This window comes from Coptis chinensis, chromosome 4, assembly GCF_015680905.1.
Source record: "Coptis chinensis isolate HL-2020 chromosome 4, ASM1568090v1, whole genome shotgun sequence".
Taxonomy (NCBI): Eukaryota; Viridiplantae; Streptophyta; class Magnoliopsida; order Ranunculales; family Ranunculaceae; genus Coptis; species Coptis chinensis.
Window position 1 is genome coordinate 95547351 of NC_141459.1, and position 22976 is coordinate 95570326.

At 36.1% G+C, this 22976-nt stretch overlaps 2 pseudogenes across 1 annotated transcript; both read left to right on the forward strand.

Moving 5' to 3' along the window:
* The first annotated feature begins 18553 nt into the window (after positions 1–18553).
* On the forward strand, positions 18554–20960 carry LOC147505872 (pre-mRNA-splicing factor SLU7-like; annotated as a pseudogene).
* On the forward strand, positions 20823–22432 carry LOC147505873 (arabinogalactan O-methyltransferase 1 pseudogene; annotated as a pseudogene). Its single transcript, XR_015220698.1, has one exon. The product of XR_015220698.1 is annotated as an arabinogalactan O-methyltransferase 1 pseudogene (transcript).
* The last annotated feature ends 544 nt before the right edge of the window (positions 22433–22976 follow it).

A 22976-nucleotide genomic window follows, 5' to 3' on the forward strand; every position in this document is an offset into this window, starting at 1 on the left:
TGACACTGGTCCCTCAGAATGGAAGGGAGTAAGAGTGGGATGCACCCTCTACACACTTTTTTTTATTGATAAAGTTATGTACCCTTAGAGCATCTTTAGGAATGATATCAACTTAGCATCAAACACCAAATTTCTAATAATTTGGTGTTTTTTCAACTTAAGGAGATTCACATATTGATAAAAACACCAAACCAAACACCAAATCGGCCAATATTTGGTTCCAGGTTTGGTATTGCATCAAATCACTCACGCAATTTTGCCAAAACCGCGCAGTTTTACCAACACCGCGTGGGCTTGGGCTTCTAATTGGGCCAGAGATTGGAAAAGAAAAAAAAAGATAAAAGTTTATGTGCGATACATGACGCGGTTTTCTCAAAACTGCGTCGGGCTTGGGCCTGTCAGTTGGGCTTTAGTGACGCGGATTTGGAAAAACGACGTGGGCTATATGGGTTTATCCAAAACCGCGTAGTTTGACGTCGAAAATTTGATGTTGCTCCTAAAGTTGCTTGGTGTTTTTTTTTTTAAAATTTTTGGTGTTTTTTTTGTTCAAATTTTTGGTGTTTTTTTCGTAGCTCTCCTAAAAATGCTCTTACATACTTTCTCGATAACCAGCATCCAACCTTATATTAAACTGAACTTAGCACATAAAGTTGTTTTGCTAATTCCATTCATAACGTGGAAGTGAAACATGTGTTTGCGTGTCAATGTGTACGAAATCCATGGCGATACAATTTCCCTTCCTTGAGGCATGAAATATTTCTTCCCCCAGTTTATATTCCCGCAATTAACTTAGGTTTTCTTGTGTTATCAAACGCAGCCTCTTCCTTTTCCTTAAGACAAAGCCTCTATGACAATCTTGTCCCGCCAGGTTTCCACATGTTTCATATCCTTTCATATTTTTAACTATTGAACACAAATACCCCTCTAGCCCATTCCTTTAGCTTGAGGCCTCAGCGCAGCTTGCACCTTGCAAAAAAGGCGACTACAACACATGGCCCAGCACAAAAAATCACTTCCGAAATCGGCTGTGATTGGCTTGTTAAGAGAGAGAAAAAGAGAGAGGAGAGAGAAAGAGAGTTTGACTCATTATTTTATTGCAAGCAGCCAATCAGAGTTTTTGGACGTTTTTTTTTTGTTGGGCCATGTGTGTTAGTTCTATTATCCCTTGCAAAAAGCTTTTCCAAGGACCCACAAATCTCAACATATGCAATGATTAGAGTTTTATTGATTGTTTCCACTATATTGTCTATTTCAGTGGCACAAGCTAAACCCACACGTACGGTTTTTAGGGGCACCCAACGAAACACGCCCCCTACCCCCACCTTGCACACACTTATACACCTCCCAATTGGAGGATTTGAGAAACGAATAGAGTACAAAACTACAAATGAATGTAGGAGTTACTCAACTCGGCCTTAGAAAGTTAAACAACATGCTACATTTCATAATTTCAATAGAAAGGTGTCCACTGGTATTGATCTTCATTCATCTAAAATTGAACTTATCAATTCAGTTTCCATTTAAAGTGGTTCTTTTGGTTATACAATCATACAGTTGCACTGATAATACAGTGGAATCAAACAACTAATGCCAACACACATTTTTCTTTTCAAGGCTGCTTATTCAAGTGATTAGTACCATTAAACTACAAAAAACCTACATAGCTAATAAAACAACAAAGCAGCATACACAACAAACCAAAACACAATTGCAGCCTTTCAAGCTCACCACTTAACTCAATCTGTTTGTAAAGACTCAAATTCTCGTTAAGGGTATTTTTGTAAATTTCATATCAAATCTAGGGTCATTTATGTAAATTGGTCGTCGGGTTTATATTTCAAACGTACGTAACTTAATGAAACTTACCTCAGACTTCTAAGCCACGTTAGATAAGCAAATCTTAGGAGAAATTTTTTTCAAAATGCCGGTTAGCGGTTTTTCTGCGTCAAAGCTGGCACGAGTTAACAACTTACACGCATGAGTGGGTTATTGTTATAGCCTGCGGTGAGATAGAATATAGGAGATTAAATTTAGTGGGATGGGCCGGAAAAATAATTACGACGCGACGTTAAACGATTTAGTGGTTAGGAGTGTATTAGGACCTTAAGCCTAATTGGGATATATTGGGCTTGGGCCTTAATATATCGGCCCAAACAAAAAAAAAACCCCAAAAATCGGCCCAAACCAAAATCGCACCCAATTTCTTCTTCTTCCCCAATTTCGCACCTCTTAAACCTAGGAGAGAGAAACCCCAAATCGCCCAAATCCAATCGATTCAAACCAAAAATTTAAACACCCAAACCTTAGAAACCGTGAATTCGAGTGTGGAGATGCAAAAACTTTTGGAATTTCGTCGGATCGCAGAGAAAGGTGAGTGCGATTCGGTCTCTATTAGATAATTAGCTTTAAATTTCGATGGAATTGGATATATTGATGAAAACTAAGTGAATTGGGGGGTGTATTGATATAATTAATTGTATTGGGGAGGTATTGATTGTAACTGATTGTATTGGGGGGTGTTGAAGGTCGGTAGTAGCAGTTTGGAAGAGCTGGAGTGGAGTGAAATAGAGGTGGAGCCGAAAACTAAGGAGGGATCTTACTGACTCGGTAAGAATTATCTATATTCACTTTATTTTAGAGGAGTTATGTTAGTTTAAACTTGTTTAGGATTTGATTGAGTAATGCACGATTGATAAGGAACACGACAGTAATTGTTGTTAGATTTAATATAAATCGAAGGGTGTGGAATTGGTTGTAGTTGAAATTTGGACTTGGATTGGGATTTTATTACAAATGGAAATTTGTGTGGGATGGGAGGAGAGTGAATATGAAGCATCCAAGGGGTTAAGTTACTAATAAAATATATGTAAGAACCGAAATGGCTATAGTCGATCGCCGGCAAAACTGGCCGGGTGTTCTCAGAACGGTTTGTGGTGGCCTATAGCAGTCTAGAACAAAACTTTTGGTAACTAGAAGGGTAGTACGTTAATAATTACATTAGTGGTTAATATAATCAACGAGTAATTATTTCTTTCGACTTATGTTGAAAGAAAATATTAGTTGTCTTCTTCGGGTTCTAATAGATTTACGATTGGGCTTATATGATTTTATAGGAGTTGGATTTGGTTAAGTGGACTTGATTTGGTTAAGTGGGCTTGAGGAGAATGGAGCTTGCTAAGGTAGGAACTTACATACCAATATATAGCATGCTTATTGTCATGCATGATTTGATTGTTTTATATTGAGAAAAATAGTTTGCGTATCAACCATGCATGTATATATAATATCCATGTTTTGTATTGTATTCTTCGATATAAACTATATATATGGATAGCTTTCGTGTGAAATGGGTTCTGTAAAATCGGGGTAGCGGAGATTTATTTTTTTTGTTAAAAGAGCAAAACTGGTTTTGGGAAGGGTTCGCGTCTCTTGTCTCAGTAAGGAGACAGAGAGATGGATTTTGTATGCGGGTAAGGATTACCCGGGTGTTTGTAACTAGGTGGGAGGTTCTGGATTGTTCCCGGGATGGTTGTTGTTATTTACGATGATTCGTCGTTTGGGAATCATCGGTTGTTAATTACTATGACTGGCCCGTTTGGGAGTCATAGGTTGTTTTTACTCGATTGTGGGAAATCCAGGAACTCATACCTACATAATCAACAATTTAAAAGGAAAACTAAATATGTAATTATAGTATTTTGAAATATAACCGTAATACAAGTATATATATATATATATATATATATATATATATATATATATATATATATATATATATATATATATATATATATATATATATTACTATGCTTATCAATGATAGGATTTGGAAAAGAATTGGTGAATTCCTATAAAAAGGAACCGTTGTCGCATTTCCGGAGACGGTTAATTTCTAGATTCCAACCGTGGTGTACACCTTTTCGAGGTGGTGGCCATCTTTAAAGGGATTCATCAATCGGATGTAGTCCGGGAATTCCTTTTCTACTTTTCTAGATAACCATGCTTTGTGCGTGTCACGCTTTATGGTGATTAGCTTGTGTAGTTTAGTCCACTCGGATGTGTGTCGATCCCGAAAGCGGTCTGCGATCGTCGAACGGTTGACCACCGTAAGTTAGGTGACAGCCATTATATAGTCGGGTCACAGGCCCACCGAGCCCTAAAAGCTTTGGGGATTTTGTGTGTCTGCGAACACAACAACGACATTTCAGCTCCCTTAAAATCGGGAAAACAACGGTGCATGGTTCACACCGGAAAAGATGAACCGAGATTGCTTTTGACCGGGTAAAGTACCATTCTCACCATTCTAATAGGGTGCAGGTCCACAATACACTACACCATAATAGGATATTTGCAACACGCACCTTTTTGATTTGCAACACTTATTTAAAGCGTTAGTAAGTTTCTAACGTTAAATAAAAAGCGTTAACAATGTTAATAAAGCGTTGCTTTATTTGGGTGAATTTTCGGAATTAATTGCTAACACTTAAAAAATGTTGGAGAAGTGTTACAAACTTAAAAATTTCGCGAAACGAAAAAAATCGAAATATAAAACATAATTTATTTATTTTTTCTCTCCTCTCTCTCTCTCTCACCGCCAAAACATTATTTTCGCACTCCTCAAAACCTAATTTTCGTGATTCAATGTGATCAATCAAAGAAAGAAAAAGAAGAAAACAAGTCCGTTTTGACACAATCCATTTCTTGCGCTTTGAGGTAATAATCTTTGATAATACCAAATATCGGATTATCAAAACATATACTAAATTATTTGGTATTATATTAGAGATTTCAATCTAGAACACTCTTAAAAGAACACAAAGATCGAAAGTCAAAACATTTTACATCTAAAGTTATGTTTGATCTAAAACTCTAGCGTAGATATTTTTCACATTTTACATCGGAAGGTGTGTTCGAAAACTGCGAGATATTTTTGAGGTACACCATTCTTCTCATCTTCAATCCAAATCTTATTCACCGGATATTGAAAAGTAAATTGATTAGGCTATCTTTTTTCTGGATGGATGTAAGTAAGGAAACAGGGACATGCCTTGTAAAACGACTTTAAGTTTTGGAGCAAATTAGGTTGAAGTCTTTAAGAGAGTGGGTGTAATAATCTATATATAGTGATATGAAAAAGATTTGAACAAGCATGCCTTAATAGAATATGTAACTTATCAAATGGAGATGCTCAAAACGAATATGATAATTGGCTTGTGGGACTCCTGTGTATTGAAGATAAGCCATGCAAAATTACCCTCAAAGTGGCATCTTTGTTCTTAGTACGCATAATTTGACCATTGCTGAAATTAAACGTTTTTGGATAATACTCTTTTGAATACTTTTACAACGGTATACTCGATGAGACCATTCCTATGTTTTTTTAGATGCTATCCGTATAAACACTTGTTATGTTCGACGATATACTATTGTGATCAATTATTGAGTTATAACGAGTTCATTCTCTTGTTTTGCCATTTTTTTCTAGATTGTGGAAGGTGTTCTATGATGACAAGGAGAGACCAAATAGATATTTGATGGCGAAAAGAACAGATTAGTCGTCCGGATCTTTGAAGACTTGGAGGTTAGTTGATCAATATAATTTCTTGACTAATTTTGAAAATTAACATTTACATATTGTTCAATGAACAAACTCAAATGCAAGCATGTTAATATATCTAGCAAACAAAACAAAAAGTCATAGAGACGAGCTACGATATGATGCACTATGGCTCCCCCGCAATGGGAGTGAGTCGTTACATAACGCTTAATTATCTAACAGTTTGATAGTAAAGCTAGGTAGCATATTAAGTCCGATCATTCCATGATTGCTTTACTTGTCTTTTATCCGATCTGTGTGGTTGTCTCATTGGTTTTGTAGTCACGCGGGCTGGATCATGTCACTAATTTGTGTGTTTCTTTCTCATATTACGTTAATATTTGGGGATGTACAAGAGAAATCGCATTATATTGTTGGATAGAGCACTATTTTCTTTTCATGGACGTCATCTCAAGATGATCTTCCTTGTTTTCTTTTGGATTCTATAAAGAGTAGTTACACTTCTCTTGTGAATTTCATAATGTAACCGTGTAATGTAATCTGCACTGCGAATCATACTTGGTTACATAGTTTTTCTCCTTTGTTCTTTCAGTTTTATATAATTGACAACTTATCAATAATCTCTTTTACCTTTAGTTGCATTTCACGGAAGGTTAATGTGGATTTGGCGATAAAAGCGGGTTGATTATGGTTGATATGGGGATATTGTATACCACATATCCCCTGAGTGTATCCTGAAAATCAAATTAAGTTAGCATGGCATCCCTCAATGTTGGTAGTTTGCTACAAAATTAAATTTTAATTACATCTATGCATGATATAATATAGGCCTTTTGTTTGAATTTTTCCTCGGAAATGATATTGAAAGAGAGGTTTGCCAAGTTGTTATTAGGTGAAGATATGTCAAGTGGTGGAAAGGGGTTTCCTCGGCATTAGCTTTATCGAATGCCATTACCAACTTAGCGGTGTGTAATTGATAACATTTTTCTAATATTTAGATAGAATAAACCTTGTATTTGATTTTCGAATGTCATGTAAGTACTTCGTCTTACTTGAATGGCTTGAGGAAAGTTAAGGCGTTTTCCGTTTAAAAGTTTGACAAATATTAATAAATTCTCCATTTTTTATTCTTGGGTATATCCCCGGTATTGAAACTTCTAACTCGTTTCGTTTCTTTTTGATTAATTTTATGCTTCATTCCATGTCTTCGGTGAACAATGTTTAGAGCCTATTACTGACTACACTATGCATTTGTAGTCAGTAATAGCGACTGCCTCGAGATTCATTCCACGTCCTCGGGATGTGTGTTGGGTCTCAGGGCGTGACACTGTTCATCTCAATAACACGTTTTTAACATCTAAACTGGTTCTTAATTATATAGCATTCATTTATTGACCACAACTTTTTCACATATACCTCATCTACAAATTCAATCTAAAAGTACATGTATCTTATAGGCCAGCAACCATTTAATTTTACTAAAATGGGCAACCTTTTAATCAATATGTCTTACTAGGCTACCAATAGAATCACAGTAATTCAATTGAATATCACTTGAACAATAAGAATTGTTATAATAAAGATTTACGAAAAGATGTAGGTTGTATTGAAAAACTAAAATGAATGCTTCAAACTTTATTTACAACAATGAATTGTTACATTTGTTCTGAGTACATCATCTATTTATACCAAGCTAAACCAATGAAACAGTTATAACAAACTTGCCTACGTGTACATAGTTTGTTACAAGTCTAACAGACTAACTAACTAACTAACTATTGACTAATAGTTGACTTCAAATCTTCAGGTATTGTTCTTCTCCATTACCCTCGCTCAAGCTTAAGGGAGAATCTCTCACTGTAAGTTTGTGAATCAAGTCATGAAATCTGTTGGTAGAAAGACCTTTGGTAAATACATCAGCAAGTTGATCAGCAGTGCAAACATATTTGATTGTGAGTAACTTGTTTGTAACCAGCTCTCGAACATAATGATAATCAACTTCTAAGTGCTTGGTTCACACATGAAAAATAGGGTTATTGGAAAGGGATACAACACTTATATTATCACACTACAGAATAGGAGGTTGTTGTAAAGGAACCTGTAAATATTTTAGAAGAATGCATATTTAATAAAGTTTTGCTGAAGTATATACAAAACTTCTGTACTCTGATTCAGTGATGGATCTTGCAATTGTGATTTGCTTCTTTGCACACCATGAGATCAAGTTGTTACCAAATAATACACAAAATCCTGTAGTAGATCTCCTATTTGAAGGACATCCAGCCCAATCTGCATCTGAAAATGCAACAATGTCTGATGATCCTTTTGTAAAATACAAACCTTTAGTGAGTGTACCTTTCAAATATCGAAGAACCTTTTTAACAACAGCCATATGAATAGATGTAGGAGAATGCATGAACTGACCAAGTTGATTAACTGAAAAAAGAAATGTCAGGACGTGACCATGTCAAATATTGTAGAGCACCAACTGCTGACCTATACTCTTGAGGATCAACTAACTTGTCACCACTTTGAGGATCAAGCTTCATTGTAGTCGAACAAGGTTTTTCATCAAGCATCTTCAATCTCTGTAAAAGATCATAAGTATACTTGGTCTGCGATAAAAATAAGTCCGATGCATCTCTTTTAACTTCCATTCCCAAGAAAAAGTGAATTGGACCAAAATCTTTCATAGCAGAAGTTAATTAAGCTCAATTGCTGAATCAGAGAGTTATAGTAACTTGAAGAATTACCAGTTATCAATATATCATCAACATAGACTAATATAAATGTAGTAGATTGATCCACTATTCGAATGAAAAGAGATGGATATGCCTTGAAGAGAGTAAAACCTAGAGAAAGCAGGGCCTTTACCAATTCTCCATACCAGGCTCGAGGGGCCTGTTTCAAACCATAGAGTGATCTTTGAAGCTTGCAGACATAATGAGGCTTTTTTGGATCAATGAAACCTTAAGGTTGTTCCATATATACTTCCTATTTCAAATGACCATGAAGAAAAGCATTTGAAACATCTAGTTGTTTTACATCCCAATTTCTTTGAATAGCTAGTGACAAGATCATTCTAATAGTGGAAGCTTTTGCAACAGGACTAAATGTATCAGTGAAATCAACTCCAAATTGTTGATTAAATCCATTTGCAACAAGTCTAGTTTTGAATTTGTCAATAGCACCATTAGCCTTTTGCTTTAGTCTAAACACCCACTTATTCTTGACAATATTTTGCTTGTCATTAGATGGAACTAGATTCCAGGTTTTGTTCTGAAGCAAACCATTATATTCAACAGCCATGGCTACTCTCCAGTTGGAGTCTTTTATAGCTTGAGAATAAGAAGTTGGAGTTGGAGTTGGAGGTATATTTTGTAGTTAACTAGAGAGAGCAATAGGTATAGGATGTTTAGTGGTAATATAGGCTTTAGGTTTAGAAATTCCATTCTTTGATCTTGTCTGCATGTGATGATTATTGTTGACTGGAGAGGGAATGTTGGCTGAAGTAGTGTCAAATGAAGAATGATAATGAAGAGAAGTATTGACTGAATAGCGTATGTCAGAAGGTATACAAGTGTTAGTCTGAAATATTAGGAGAATGTTGATGTGATGATTTGTTGAAAAGAGAAAAGGAATCAAATAAGGTAAAGGTGTTAGTAACTTGTAGGAAAACTCAAACTCATTGAAGATGACATGTCTTGATATATATACTTGACTAGTTTTAGGATCTAGACATACATTTATAACCTTTGTGATTGAGACTGTATCCAATGAACACACAATGTTTACTCCGCATGTCTAGCTTATTTTGAGAGTAAGGTCTTAACCAAGGAAAGCAACTGCAACCATAGACTTTTAAGAACAAATAGTTTGGAGATTGTTTAAACATCTTTTCCCATGGACAAATATTATGAAGAGCTAGTAGGAGAGAGCAATAGATCTATTGATTAAAAAGGCTGCATTTTGTACTACTTCTAACCAGTATTGAATAGGAAGTTGTGATTGAGATAGAAGAGTTCTAGTCATCTCCAAAAGATGTCTATGTTTTCTCTCAACAATACCATTTTGTTAAGGAGTGTAGACACAACTAAACTGATGACAAATCACAAAAGATGAGAGAAAAGATTTAAATGTAGAGCTTGTAAACTCTCTTCCATAATCAGTTCTTATGTACTACATGTGACAATCAAGAGTATTTTCAATGTAAGTTTTGAAGTGAGTAAATGTAGTGAAGAAATCAAACTTCAAATTGATAGGAAAAATCCAGCAATTTCTAGTAAAGTCATCAACAATGGTAACAAAGTACCGAAATCCATTTATTGAACAAATCGAAGATGGTCCCCACAAGTCAATATGTACAATATTTTGAAATTGCAGAAGAGAAAGGTAATTTATGGCTTTTAGCCAACTGACAATCATTACAAAACGCAGTAGAGTGTGTTGTGTTGGATAAGCAACTTATTTTTTATGAAGCACTTGATGTAGAGTGGAAGAAGTAGGATGAACAAGTCTTTGATGCCATAGTGAAAAGGAAGCTTTGTTACTTAAGAATGCTGATGGTGAAGAAGCAGTGTTGTGATGGAAAGTGAATGGATAGAAACCCTTCTCACATTTCCTTTGAAAAAGGATCTTCTGGGTTGCATTGTCCTTAACAATGAAGCCAAGATAATGAAATGTGAGTGAACAATTGTTATCAATGACAAATTTGTAGACAGATAAAAGATTGTGTGTCATTTGAGGTACATGTAATATATTTTTCATTTGAAAATAGGCAGGTGAAGTAGTAGAGGATAAAAAATAAGAACCAGTGTTTAGAATATTAAGACCTAGACTATTACCCACAAGCACTTTGTCTTTGCCTTTATAAGAAGAATGAGATCCAATATTGCTTAGTTCAAGAGTAATGTGATGTAATGCCCCAGTGTCAACATACCAACTTGGAGTAGATTGATTATGAGAAGCAAAATTGGCCATTGCAGGCATGTAATGATTCTAACTTGAATAAGCATATAGTGCAGTAGGTTGATTGTAGTGACTTGAAGTATAGACCGGAGGCTGAGAGCTTGATGAAGCATAAAATGCATTCGACTGACAACTGGAAGTTGCAAAGTTTGCAGTAGAAAACTGACTGCTAGAAGATGCATGTGAAGAGCCATTGTAAAAATCATAGCCAAAATATATTGGAATCAGAACCAACATTATCATGAGTCTGAAGACCAACATAATCTGAACTGAAGGAATTCTGATCATATCCTCCATGATATTGATCATAGTCATTGTGATTTTGATTAGAAGTAATCATATTTGGATCAATACTGAAGTTATTATGATAAAAAAAAAAAAAAATACCATTGTTAGGATCATAACTGTAGCTAGGCTATTCAGAAGGAATAGAAGCACTTGTAGAATCATGAATATTAGCTAACATAACTAATTTCACGGGAGGAATTCTTCCAACATAAGCATGATTCATTCTATAGTGGCAGTCAATTGCTAAATATCTTGTTTTCCCACATACTTGGCAGACTAGTCTTTGTCCTTGGTTTTGAGGATAGAATTTCCTCTGAAATTAGAAGATATTCCTGTCATAAAGTTGCCTCTAGAATAGCCATAGTTTCCTCTAGTATTATAATTATTCATTCCTTGATTAGCCTGGGGTAGAAACCTCTATTATCTTGAGCATTTCCTCTTAAAGCACCTCTGTTGTGTTGAAAATTATTATGATAACCTCCAGGAGATGACATATAGTCTCTTGTAGTTGAGAAGGCATGTGAACTGATATCTGAGGCTTGTGTAGTGTGAGCTTCTTCAACTGACAATTCTTCATTTAGCAGTAATCCATATAGTTCATCAGAGTTAACTTCTTGTTGTTTAACTCGAATATATGTGACAAATGGTTTGTATTACTTGTTAGACCTCTGAGCATATGAAAAACCAAATCCTCATCTGATACTGGTGATCCAACAGCAACTAGAGCATCAGCTATTTGCTTCAAATTTTGTAAATATGCAGCAATGCTTAAACTTCCCTTTTTCTGACTTTGAAGCCTTACCTTGAGTTGCATTACATGAGTAGTTGATAACTTGATATAGTAGCAAAACGTTTTGCTAAGGTTCTCCATAATTCATATGTAGAAGAAATTCCAACAACGTATGGCAATACTTCTATAGACATGGCTGCATTCAACCAAATAAGAAGAGTTTGGTATCTTCTTTGCCAATCAAGATAAGCATGATTCACTTGAGTTGTTAAAATACCTCTTACATCACTCAAAAATTGATCAGGACATACTTCTCTTCCACTAACCAGATCTAAAAGATTAAAATTACGCAGTATAGGTATGAACACAGATTTCCATAGCATATAGTTTTCCATATAAAGTTTAATTGAAAACTAGATTGCAAATGTTCTTAAAAGAAAGATTTTGAAACGAGCTTACAACTGGATTTAAGAGTTGAGGAGTTGAATCAAAGGACGCCATTGTTGGAAAGCCATTGAGATGATTCTGATTGCTATTGTTCTGATTTTGATTTTGATTGCTATTATTCTAATTTTGATTTTGATTGCTATTGTTCTGATTTTGATTCTGATTACTGATAAAAGTGATTTTACGTATTCTAACTATCTATGCGTAAACATAAATAATCATAATACGTAAATACGTGTTTATATCAATATTCCTACTCTCAATAACGGTTATATATTAGAGTCGATTCGCTCCACTCTTAAACCCTCAAGACTTAAATTGAATTCAACTAATCAAACCCAAAAGGAACAATGGTGAGAGTAATGATTTGATGTGAATTTTCTATTCTACCATTCCCAACAATTGAATCTAAACAAGACATAATATAAAGATTTGAACTTTATTTGTTTAAACTCAATTTGAAACTACTCATGCAATAATTGAATTAAACTAATAATGACAAATAAGTAAATCTAAGGATTTAAGCTAATAAATAAATGAAAATGAAACTAGATTATGGAGAACTAATTAACTTTATTTATCTAATAGAACAATAAGAACAAGATATGATTGAATGAATAACAACTATTTTATTTATCTAATGAATGATATTCAATGATTTAAATAACTAAGCTAAAACAAAGAATGAAACTAATTAATGGAATGAAAACTAAGTAATTAACTAATCTAGATCTAACTTTTTCTAACCCTAAACTCCATTAACATTAGCTTCCTAACCTAACTGCCATTAACAAAGAGTCAAGCTTTTGTTTTATACTTCCAGATCCAAAAATCGTGCATGGGCTTGGAGCCATGTTTTGGGAAAAATCGGACCCCAAAACCCAATTTCTTTCGTCCAAAATGGGCTCTTCAGCTGCAGTTTGCTTCGACAAATGTTTCGTCCACTTCTGCTCCTCTGATTGGGCCAAGGCTTGGACCATTGGAAAGCTCTTTTTGAGCCGATCGTTTTGACATAAGTTACTCCCAATTCCGAGATCTGAGTCCAAAGATACGGCCTTCGGAAGTTCTGCTGACTTGTGTACTATTTCTACCCGTGTTGACTTTTCAGCTTTTGACCGGGCTTTACAAAGGCTTTGTCTCCTTGAATCTTGGCCTTTATTCACAGAACTCCTTAGCAACCGACCTTTGCTCCTTTATCTCGCTAAAGTGGCACATTTCTCACATATAATAGACTTTGAAGCCCGAAATGCATAAAACACGAATCGAGATTAACTCTTAATTATTACTCACATAATTGGTCTAAAAGTATGATTGTTAAGGGGTTAAAACTACAGTTTTGGGCTCTTATCAAACCACCCCAAACAGCATTTTGCTTGTCCTCAAGCAAAGATGAGAAATTAGAATAAGTGACCAAAAAATGGAGTTCTATCTACTCTCGTTTATTGAGTCGCGATTGCATTGACCATATGCAACAAGGCCTTAAACCACTAGGAATTCCCTAGTGGACGAAGTTATAACCTCGTGAGAGTTTTCCGATGAAGGTACTCACAAACTTCATCTATACTACAAACGACTAAGAAATAAAACTATTGTTTTCTCATTCATGTCTCAACTATCTATACATCTCACTAGCAAATACATAAGAATAACCCAAATAACCCTAAGCTAATATATGCATAATAATCAATCATCTAAAATAAACATATAACAATGAGTAATACTATGAAATGTAATAGCAGTCCGTTTCTGAAAAACTTCGAATAAGCGTCCTTAAGTAGGTCCTCACATAAATGTCAAGACAAAAAAACCACTGATTTTTCTCTCCAAGTTTCACTTCTTCAGGTGTCAAAAGGGCACACTTTACCTTACAATCTCAATGACAACAAGGAAGCGAGTCGATCAAACACATCCGCCACTTACTATCACACTAACCTATTCCTAATTGAGCTAGAGGTCTTTATTAGGTGTTGAGGGATTTAGGAGATGGTTTAAGAAGGAAGGAAATGGATATTCAAAAGGACAAGTCCGAGATAATAGAGTCTTCATATTATGTAACTTAGAAAACCTTGTTATTTTCTTTTTGCTTCTATACTTTGTTTCCATCCTTAGCCATATTTTTTTTCTTTTTCTTTTCTTTGGCTTTTGACTCCCTTTTATTCTATTTTTTTTGGAGTTTTTATTTATTTCTATTTTTTTTTTCTTTCCTTGGATGGAAACTTCTTTTCTTTTCCTCAAGCAACTAACTAATTTTTGTTTACACAGATTTTTTCTCTTCTTCTTTCTTCACTCATTCTATTCTCGGACTTATTCTAGATTGGGTAAGTTGAATTTTTTTATTTTGTTTTGTTTTTGTAAATGGGGTAAAGAAATTGTGGTTTATGGAAGGCTAAAGAAAGGCTCGAGGGGCTTAATTAGCGGAAAATAATTTATAGGTTTGAATTTTTGGCTATATCGATCCAAAGAGGGCCTAAATTCTCGCTTAGGATATGGCATAGTGATCAAGCAAGTGGGCGTGTGATTTCTCTATCCGGATTTTACTTCTCCCTTGTGTCATTTCTCAAATGTTTCACTCATATAAGGCTTTAGGCTATATTCTCACGGGATTTGTAGAATAAGTACTCTAGCCTAGATTTGAAAACTTACTACTAACAATCATAGATACTCATGTAATATATTTATAGATAGATGCAAAGATTATTACCTACATATTAACCTAAGTTTCTAACAATTATTTTGATGCAAAAGCTACGGAGACTTCTAGATTGTTAAGAGCATAGAGAAAGAAAACAATACCAATATTCCTAAGTGTATAGCATAAACTTATTTATTTATATTTTGAAATTTTTAACTTGAAAACAAATGCATATTATACATATCTATATCCTAACAGATGCTTTAATTACACGTGTTCTATGCCCCCAAACAAGTAGCATGCTTTGTCCTCAAAACATTTAAATAAAGAGGGTAGAAAAATACCATGGAAATGCGTGAAATTCGGAACATCCGCAAAACAAGGTTAGAACATACTAATATAGGAAATAAAAAAAAAACGACCCCCTATAAGAGTTCCACCCATTATGGGGTTAATGTTGCTTGGGACATAAGCGCACACTAACCTGAAACTAAAACTTACCTCCACTCCAAATAAGCACTTTCGTCATCCTCCTCTTCTATAAAGAAGTGAGGTTCCTTCGCATCCCGCCATGCCATTATAATTTGCCCAAACTTGCCGCCATTTATCATCTACGGATCCTAACCTTTAAAGCCACTTGGTCGGATGGGGTGTAAGGTGCAACCCGATGAGGTTGTATCCTCCACCCTTGCCAAGTCATTGCACGGAAAGATCGAATAATAGAATTGGTGGATCTCACAATGTCGACCCCAACCCGGTCAGGTGAAACGGGCACAAAAATAGGGAAGAAACATAGTATAATACGGCAAACTAATATAGGCATAAGAAGATACTTATGCCTCATGCTATGGGCTCGTGCTAAACTAGACATCAAAGTTCTGGGAAGGTCATGACACATACGTCCCGTGGCTAAAGCAAGGAAGATGCTGCAAGTGGCATCATTCACAGAAGAAAAATGTCATTCCCTAAAATGTTTAGCATGATCCAAAACATAACAGTTCCTATGTTCATGGACCAAGGCTACCAAAGGCGACGTTATATTCCCCTTGGTCCTCGATCACGAAAATGCCACCCATACGACTCATGCAAAAACTCATAAGTGTAGACATACATATTATCTACCGAATAGCACCATGGGTCTTGTATTTCAGCCGGGCATGGCAAGTCCAAGAACAAATGCAAGCAAGAACCATAAGCGGTTCCCGGCTACGTGTGTGATCACCTCGCAAAACCAAGCACCATAAGTAGTGCTTTGAAACAAATCTTTGAAAGACTGTTCGGTATTATTATAGGAGATGTCATCTCGAACTACGCTCTAGAACAACTGCGAATGAACCGAACAACCCGCGGAAAACTGGAATTTTTCTGGTCGACGGAAGTCGAGGCGCCGAAAACTTCAACTAGATGAAGTTGCGCTGTGTATTTGGAATTCCAGTGTTTGGCGCCGAAGTCGCTTGACCTTGAATGCTGGCGCCTCCAACAATATTTCGACAAAAGTGTAGAGCGCTGAAGCCTCCTCCTCAGAAAGGCCTTGAGGCGCCATCCAGAATTTTGATTTGAAAATGGTGAAGAACAACGGAAACGTGGGAGTGAAAGGTGAGAGATGGAAGTTAGGTGTAGTGTAGGTTGTGAGTGTAGAATGAATGAAGTTTTATAGGTTTTGAATTGTTAAAACGAATCGGTAGGTTGCCAAAAGCTTTAAGGCAATTTCCTGAAACAATAAAATTTCCGAACCCGAAACGGAAACAACTCATATTCTTGATTCTATAACAACCCTAATATCTTTTATATCTTTGGATTTAGACTAGTAACTTCTAAACTCTCTTAGATTTCATCATACCACCACATCTAATCATAGGTATGCCAATTACGACAATATTCTCAATCTTCACTCCAAAACAAACTCTAAAATGGAGGATCTTCTACAAATCATTATAGAATAAATAATACCACCCCCAAACAATTCGAGAAGGTGGGATTAACAATAAAATCCATGCACAGTTTGAAAAGAACAACATTATATTAAAATTGAAATTCAAACAACATTTAACTACCAAATTCAAAGTTAACTACGGAATTTAACAACGTAACATCCTATCTACTAAAAATAATAAAAGACAACATCAAAACAACAAACAAAGATAAATCTAGCTACTCTTAAAAGGAGCGAGGTGGGGATAAGAATAGGAAGTTTAGTGATCAAGCATGGAAAAACGAAACACCCCACCCCCAAACAAATTTTTGAAAACAGGTTTGTAAAAATTTGTTTTAAAACGTGGGTCTTTTAAAGTCAGATTTCCTAGACTTAAAGTGATATATATGTATTTACATGCAGTTTCCCATATATCAATAATCTAAACAATTGTGGATCTTTCCATAAATAGTTAACATGGAATGCACCATCAAACAGAATTAAGCACCAAGATTTCCTATGACGTAGCTTAGTGGAATGAGAGTAAAGCCTTATAGATCTAAAACCTAATCGAAAGCATACGGTTTCTTCTTTGTCCTCCTACGAAGGGATGCCAAGTAAATGAACGTGAGAAAAATTGATGGTTGTGGAAGATACGTGGGATGTGGATAATTTTGAGAAGGAAAAAATGGAAAAAATGAAAAAGTGTCGTGGTTTGTCCTTGGGTGTTACTTCTTCACTAGTTGGTTTTAGATAGTTATGAAGCATAGAAGAAACGTCAAGGTCAAGTACAAACTCAATAGTTCTTTGAAAAGGTAGAGGGCTTAGGGACATGCGATGGAAGGTGAATGAGTGACATGAGGGATGTGAGGTGGGTGAATGGTGTTCAACTAGTGTTCTTAGGTCTATATCATCGAGGCCCTTGAGATATGCAAGACATTCCTTAATAGGTGGGTAAGAAGAATCAACCGATAGAGGGCAAAAAAATTCTTCTTCCGTCATGGCGTCAAAGAGATGAATGGATGTCAATAGGAGAGAACTTCGTGGAGGCAAAGAAAGAAGAGTTGCAAAAGAGTCGGCTGAAATCCTCCTTGATGTTATCTACGCCTAGGGAGTAGAAATTGTGATCCTTGTCTTCTTCCATAAGAGGGTATCTACTAGTGTGGGGACTAAAGTGTCACCGCGACTAATGTGAGGTACAAAACTCTCAATGGACTTCACTTCCCCTTCTACAGGCAAACCTAGTTGTCCCTGTTTTTGTCTAAACATGTTAACTTCTACAGAAAGATTTCCAAAAGAAAGATTCATTGAGCCATCCCGACAATTGATTTGGGCATTGGCGGTTTCCAAGAAAGGACGCCCTAAGATGATGTGAATGGAATCATGAGCAACTTCTGTGTCAAGAATAACAAAGTCGGCTGGATAGTAAAAATCCTGCACTTTAACGAGAATATTTTCAACCACACCCTTAGGATACTTAATAGAACGATCGGGCTAACCGCAAAGTCATTTTGGTTGGTTGAAGTTTTGTTAGACCCAATTGTTTATATAAATAAAAAGGGGAGTAAGTTAACACTTTCCCCCAGTCTAATAAAGCAGTTGTTATGAAGGTATCACCTAAGGTGCATTGTACAATAGGATCTACCAGGGTCCTTGTACTTAACAATTCCATTATGTTCGGATAAAGAGGGATATTGTTGATTAAGAATGCTTCGTGGGGTATGTTGGTTTTCCTCTTCTTGGTGCACAACTCTTTTTAGAAACTTAAGCGTGTCCAGTAGACTTTTATAGCTTCTAGAAAAGGTAGGTTTATAGTCAAATTTTTAAACACTTCCCTAATCTCATCAAAATTCTCGCCCTTTTAGACACACAATCACTACAAGAAAATTGACTTTTTCCCACGGTTGCCGGTATTTTTCCCACGGCCTAAAACCTTTGCATATTCTCCCACATATTTTGACCGTAGCAAAATGGGTTTATCTTCATTCCGTGCCTTTAATACTTTTACCCACGGTTTAAATGTTTACGTGGACCGTGGGTGCAGCCATCGAAGAGAAACCGTTGGTACCCATTTTTAGATCCAGATCGGATGTTCCATGCGTTTTGACCGTAGGAGTAGGGGCTACAAAATAATTCCAACACACGAAATTAAGTTCCCCACGGCTTCTCCCCACCGCCACATGCCTTTTCTCCTTCCCCACTTAGCTTCTCCCCACCACCGCCATACTTTTTCTCCTTCCCCACCCGCCACTTACCTTTTCACCTTACTTTGTAAGTTCCATCTTTAGACAATTGTTTAATTTTTTTTAAAAAAGTAAGGATTTTGATGGCTTTTCTTTTTCTATGTTCTTTTTCTCTAATTGTGTTGTTGGCGTGCAGATTTGAAGAGGATATTTGGGCTGATTTGAAATTAGTTTTGCAAGCCTTAACAGTAGTCAGTATACCTATTAAACTAATCCACTTACTCTTTTTTTTTTCTTCTCTTTCCCTTCTCTCATCTCAATAGATTTTACATGAATCTTATGAACTTAAAATGGTTTTCAGAAATTTGTGAAGGCATATATTTCAAATGGTGTTGAAACATCAAAATTTTATTTCAAGCACCGATTTTATTACAATTTTCATTGTTTTATCTTTCGTTTGTGCTGGAATGGTTGAAAGCTAGCTTGCAAGTCTCATAGGTATTACCTGGAAACAACTAATACCTATGAGATATTTGTATTTTTTTCTTCTTCTTGTGCATTTGCGTTGTTATTTATGTATGTATTGAAACTTTTCTTTGTGTTCTGTTATGTTAGAGTTTGAAACATCAAAAGAAATGGAAGTCTGATCCAAATTACACTAAAGCTTGGTATGACAGAGGTGCAAAAGTTCATCAGGCGGAAAAGTATAGGAAGGGTGCTTGTGAGAAGTAAGTAGATTTTATTTTTGGTTTAATAAGTAAATGTCAATATTCTACCTTAGAATTTGGAGGTTTTATATTCCATCATTAGGTGGAGTTGACATAGTTTAGACTATGAAATTTATCAAATGGAAAAATAGGTTCACTTTCTTTTTTGCCTTCAAAATATAAAAATGAGTTGTCAAAATCTTGTATGGAAGGCTTTAATTTATAATTGATGAGACCATAAGCCCGTTTCATGTATACTGTTTATGTACTTATCAAGTACTGTCTAAATGAAAAAATGTGGTGCATTGTATTGATTGAATGAATCATCTTATCTTGTCACAGTTGTGGTGCAATCACACATGATGCAAAGGCATGCATGGATAGGCCACGGAAAAAGGAGCAAAATGGACGAATATGTACATATCACCCGATGAAAAGATCGAGACTTTTGAGTTTGATTACGTTGGCAAAAGCGGGATCGTTGAATGGGTATGACACAGCAACATTTGCTCGTGTGTCATTGAAAGATACAAAGCAAGGGATGAGGCCAGGAGGGAAATACTTGAAAGAGCAGCAGCGGAAAAAGTTAGAGGAGAAAAACAGTAATCCTAGTGAATAAGTTGAGGTTAGTGAGGAGGAGGAGGATGATGATGAAGATTCATTGATGGTAGATGAAGCAAAGGTGGACGAGAGCAAACAAATGGACTTTGCAAAGGTTGAAAAGCGTGTCGCTTCCAATCGAGGTGGCAAAGACAGAACCGTAAGGTAAGTGTTTTGCTTATTTCTAAACTATGTCTAGGAGAATGGTCTGTCTTCAGATAGTCTCCCCCACTCTCTCACACACACAGCCATACACTAATTTATGTAGTTGACTAGTTTTCCTGCATCTTGAGTAGCTGTTTTTGTAGTTTATGCATCTCGAACCTTTAACCGAAGTTATTGATTTCGGAACTTGAATTCGCGAGGATACTGACAAAATACCTTTTGAATCTTAACGCCAATTCTGCCCATTACGATCCCAAAACTCGGTCTATCGTGAAGATCCTCTTTCGGACGATGATCCGAATGAGAAGTTTTACTGAGTGAGTGTTTAAAATTTACACTTCGATTCATTAATATACACACCTTACTCGTGGGTGTTAATCAATTTGAGTTTTGTTCTTGGGGTGACAATCGGTATAGAACAAGTGGTCAAGCAATGGAGTTCAAGCGGCTTAACGCTCATGCTTGGGAACCATATGAAAAAGGGCAAGATGTTCATATCACAGGTACCTCCCTTCTCAGGCTGAACTGCTAGCGTATAAGAATTATAAGGTTATCAAGGAGAAATTAAAGACTAAAACAAAAGATACAATTATGGAGAAGTATGGAAATGCAACAGCTGAAGAAGAAATTCCTAAAGAACTTCTCTTAGGACAAAGTGAGAAACAAGTTGAATATGATCGTGCTGGTAGAATGATTAAAGGCCAGGTAAGTTGTTTAACATTTATTCATGTATATGCTCATTGGTTCCCTTGTTTCATTGCCGAGCCTTAGTGTTTGGAAACCCCTTTTAGTCTTCAACAACACTTATCATTCCCGCTTCAATTTGGATGGCTAGGACTGATGTGGTCTTCATTTAATCCACATGGTACTACTCTTTTTCTTGAAGAAGATCCTAAATGGGTCCAAACTATACTAAGAGACGCAGCTTCACTTCATGCCCAGCATGTTCTTTACCATACACAACTTTCGCAAGCTGATGAGCTTATTCGGTCTTATCGGTCTGAGCAAGATTGTGCTCACCTTCAACTTAAAGGTAATAGTGGATGTAGGCTAGCACCGAAAGTGATTTACCTAGTGAAGTGTATGATAAGGAATGGGATCTTATAATGATCGATGCGCTTGGGGATACTTCCGAGGCGGGGAGAATGGGAGCTATTTATTCAAATTTCTTTATGGCTAGGACTAGAAAGAGTGCCGGTGTTACTAATGTGTTTCTTCATGATGTGGATAGAAAGGTTGAGAAGATGTTTGCTGAAGAATTTTTGTGTAGGAAACATTTGGTTCATGCTGTTGGGAGGCTTTGGCATTTTCAGATTCCATCTGGGATTAACCTTACTCACTCATCCAATGCCATTACATTCTGCTCAAATAATTAATGTAGGCAGATTACATTTTACTACTGTTTCTTTTACTTTTCCTGAATATTTCATTTTTCAATATTTTTAGTCAAAACTCTAAACTTTGACACAAATCAGAATGCCGCAAAAATACTACTTTTGTTCTTTACTGAATTATTATGGGAATTGGCACGATATATTATATTATTATTATATAGTAGTCGATACTCGATATAACTGGTGTACTGACATTTTTTACTTTGCAGTATTGGTGTTTGGCCTTGGTCACGATTCACTGATGTGGTCTTCATCAGTGGGACATAGCTGGAATGTATTTAATGGAATGTTTTCCAATTTGTAGGTTTATGAGCAACAATATAGCTGCGACGGAATCAGTGGGACATCTAAGATGGTGCTAGGGAATCTATCGGATTACTGGAAAATGAAGGTGTGATTTACACAACAATCGACGAGAACCACTATAAGTCCGCTTTAAATGGTTGAATGCTCTTTCTTCTTCGAGTTCATCAGTGTTTGTGATTTGGTTTTTTAATCCACTTTGTCATGCTGTAGTTTTGTCCCTTTTATTATTTTTAGTTTTATTTTGTTCTCTAAAAGTTGTAGATCCTACTATGTTGAAAGAGAAATCGAGATAGTTGACGAAAGCTTACAATATTTAATTAATTTGCTAGGTCTCTGTTGATTGCCCGGATTTGCAGGTGAAACAGGAATTAAAATATCAATTTTTTTTTTGAAAAAATAAATAACTCTGCCACGGCCCATAGCGCCGCGAAAAGCACTTTTTTCCATGGTCATTCACTTTACCACGGTCAAATAACAACAGCCAAAACCAAAATTCACGCGACAAAAGACCAAAGCCCATGCACTAAGACCGTAGGAAATATCTTTCCCCACGGACTACAACCGTCGGTAAAACTAATCTTTACCTATAGACTCAAACCGTGGGAAATACTGACTTTTTCCGACGGCTTTTCCTACGGTTTAAAACCGTGGCAATACCGACGGCAATGACCGACGCAAAGACCGTCGCTATTGGTGGGTTTTACCGACGGTCATGGCTGTCGGCAGACCATTCCCGACGCACAAAAAGCCCACGGTCCTCCGACGGTCCAAAACCGTGGGAAAAGCCCTTTTCCCACGGGGCTTTTCCCACGGTTTTGGACCGTGGCATAAAACCTGTTTTCTTGTAGTGAATTAGTCTCTCGGGATACGGTGGTTTATCTTTATGCCTAATATGAGGGGGAACATATTTGTTAACCGTTGCTTTATCTTTTATCACTTTTCGAACTAGGTTTCCATATTGGAACCTCTACGAGTGTAAGTCTTCACTTTCTATTATTGGGTCTTGTAATGTTTTCCCTTTTTGTTGTGGTTTAACCGGTACTTCTACGGTTGTAAGGTCTTCGATTTCTATTATAGTATTTGGTAT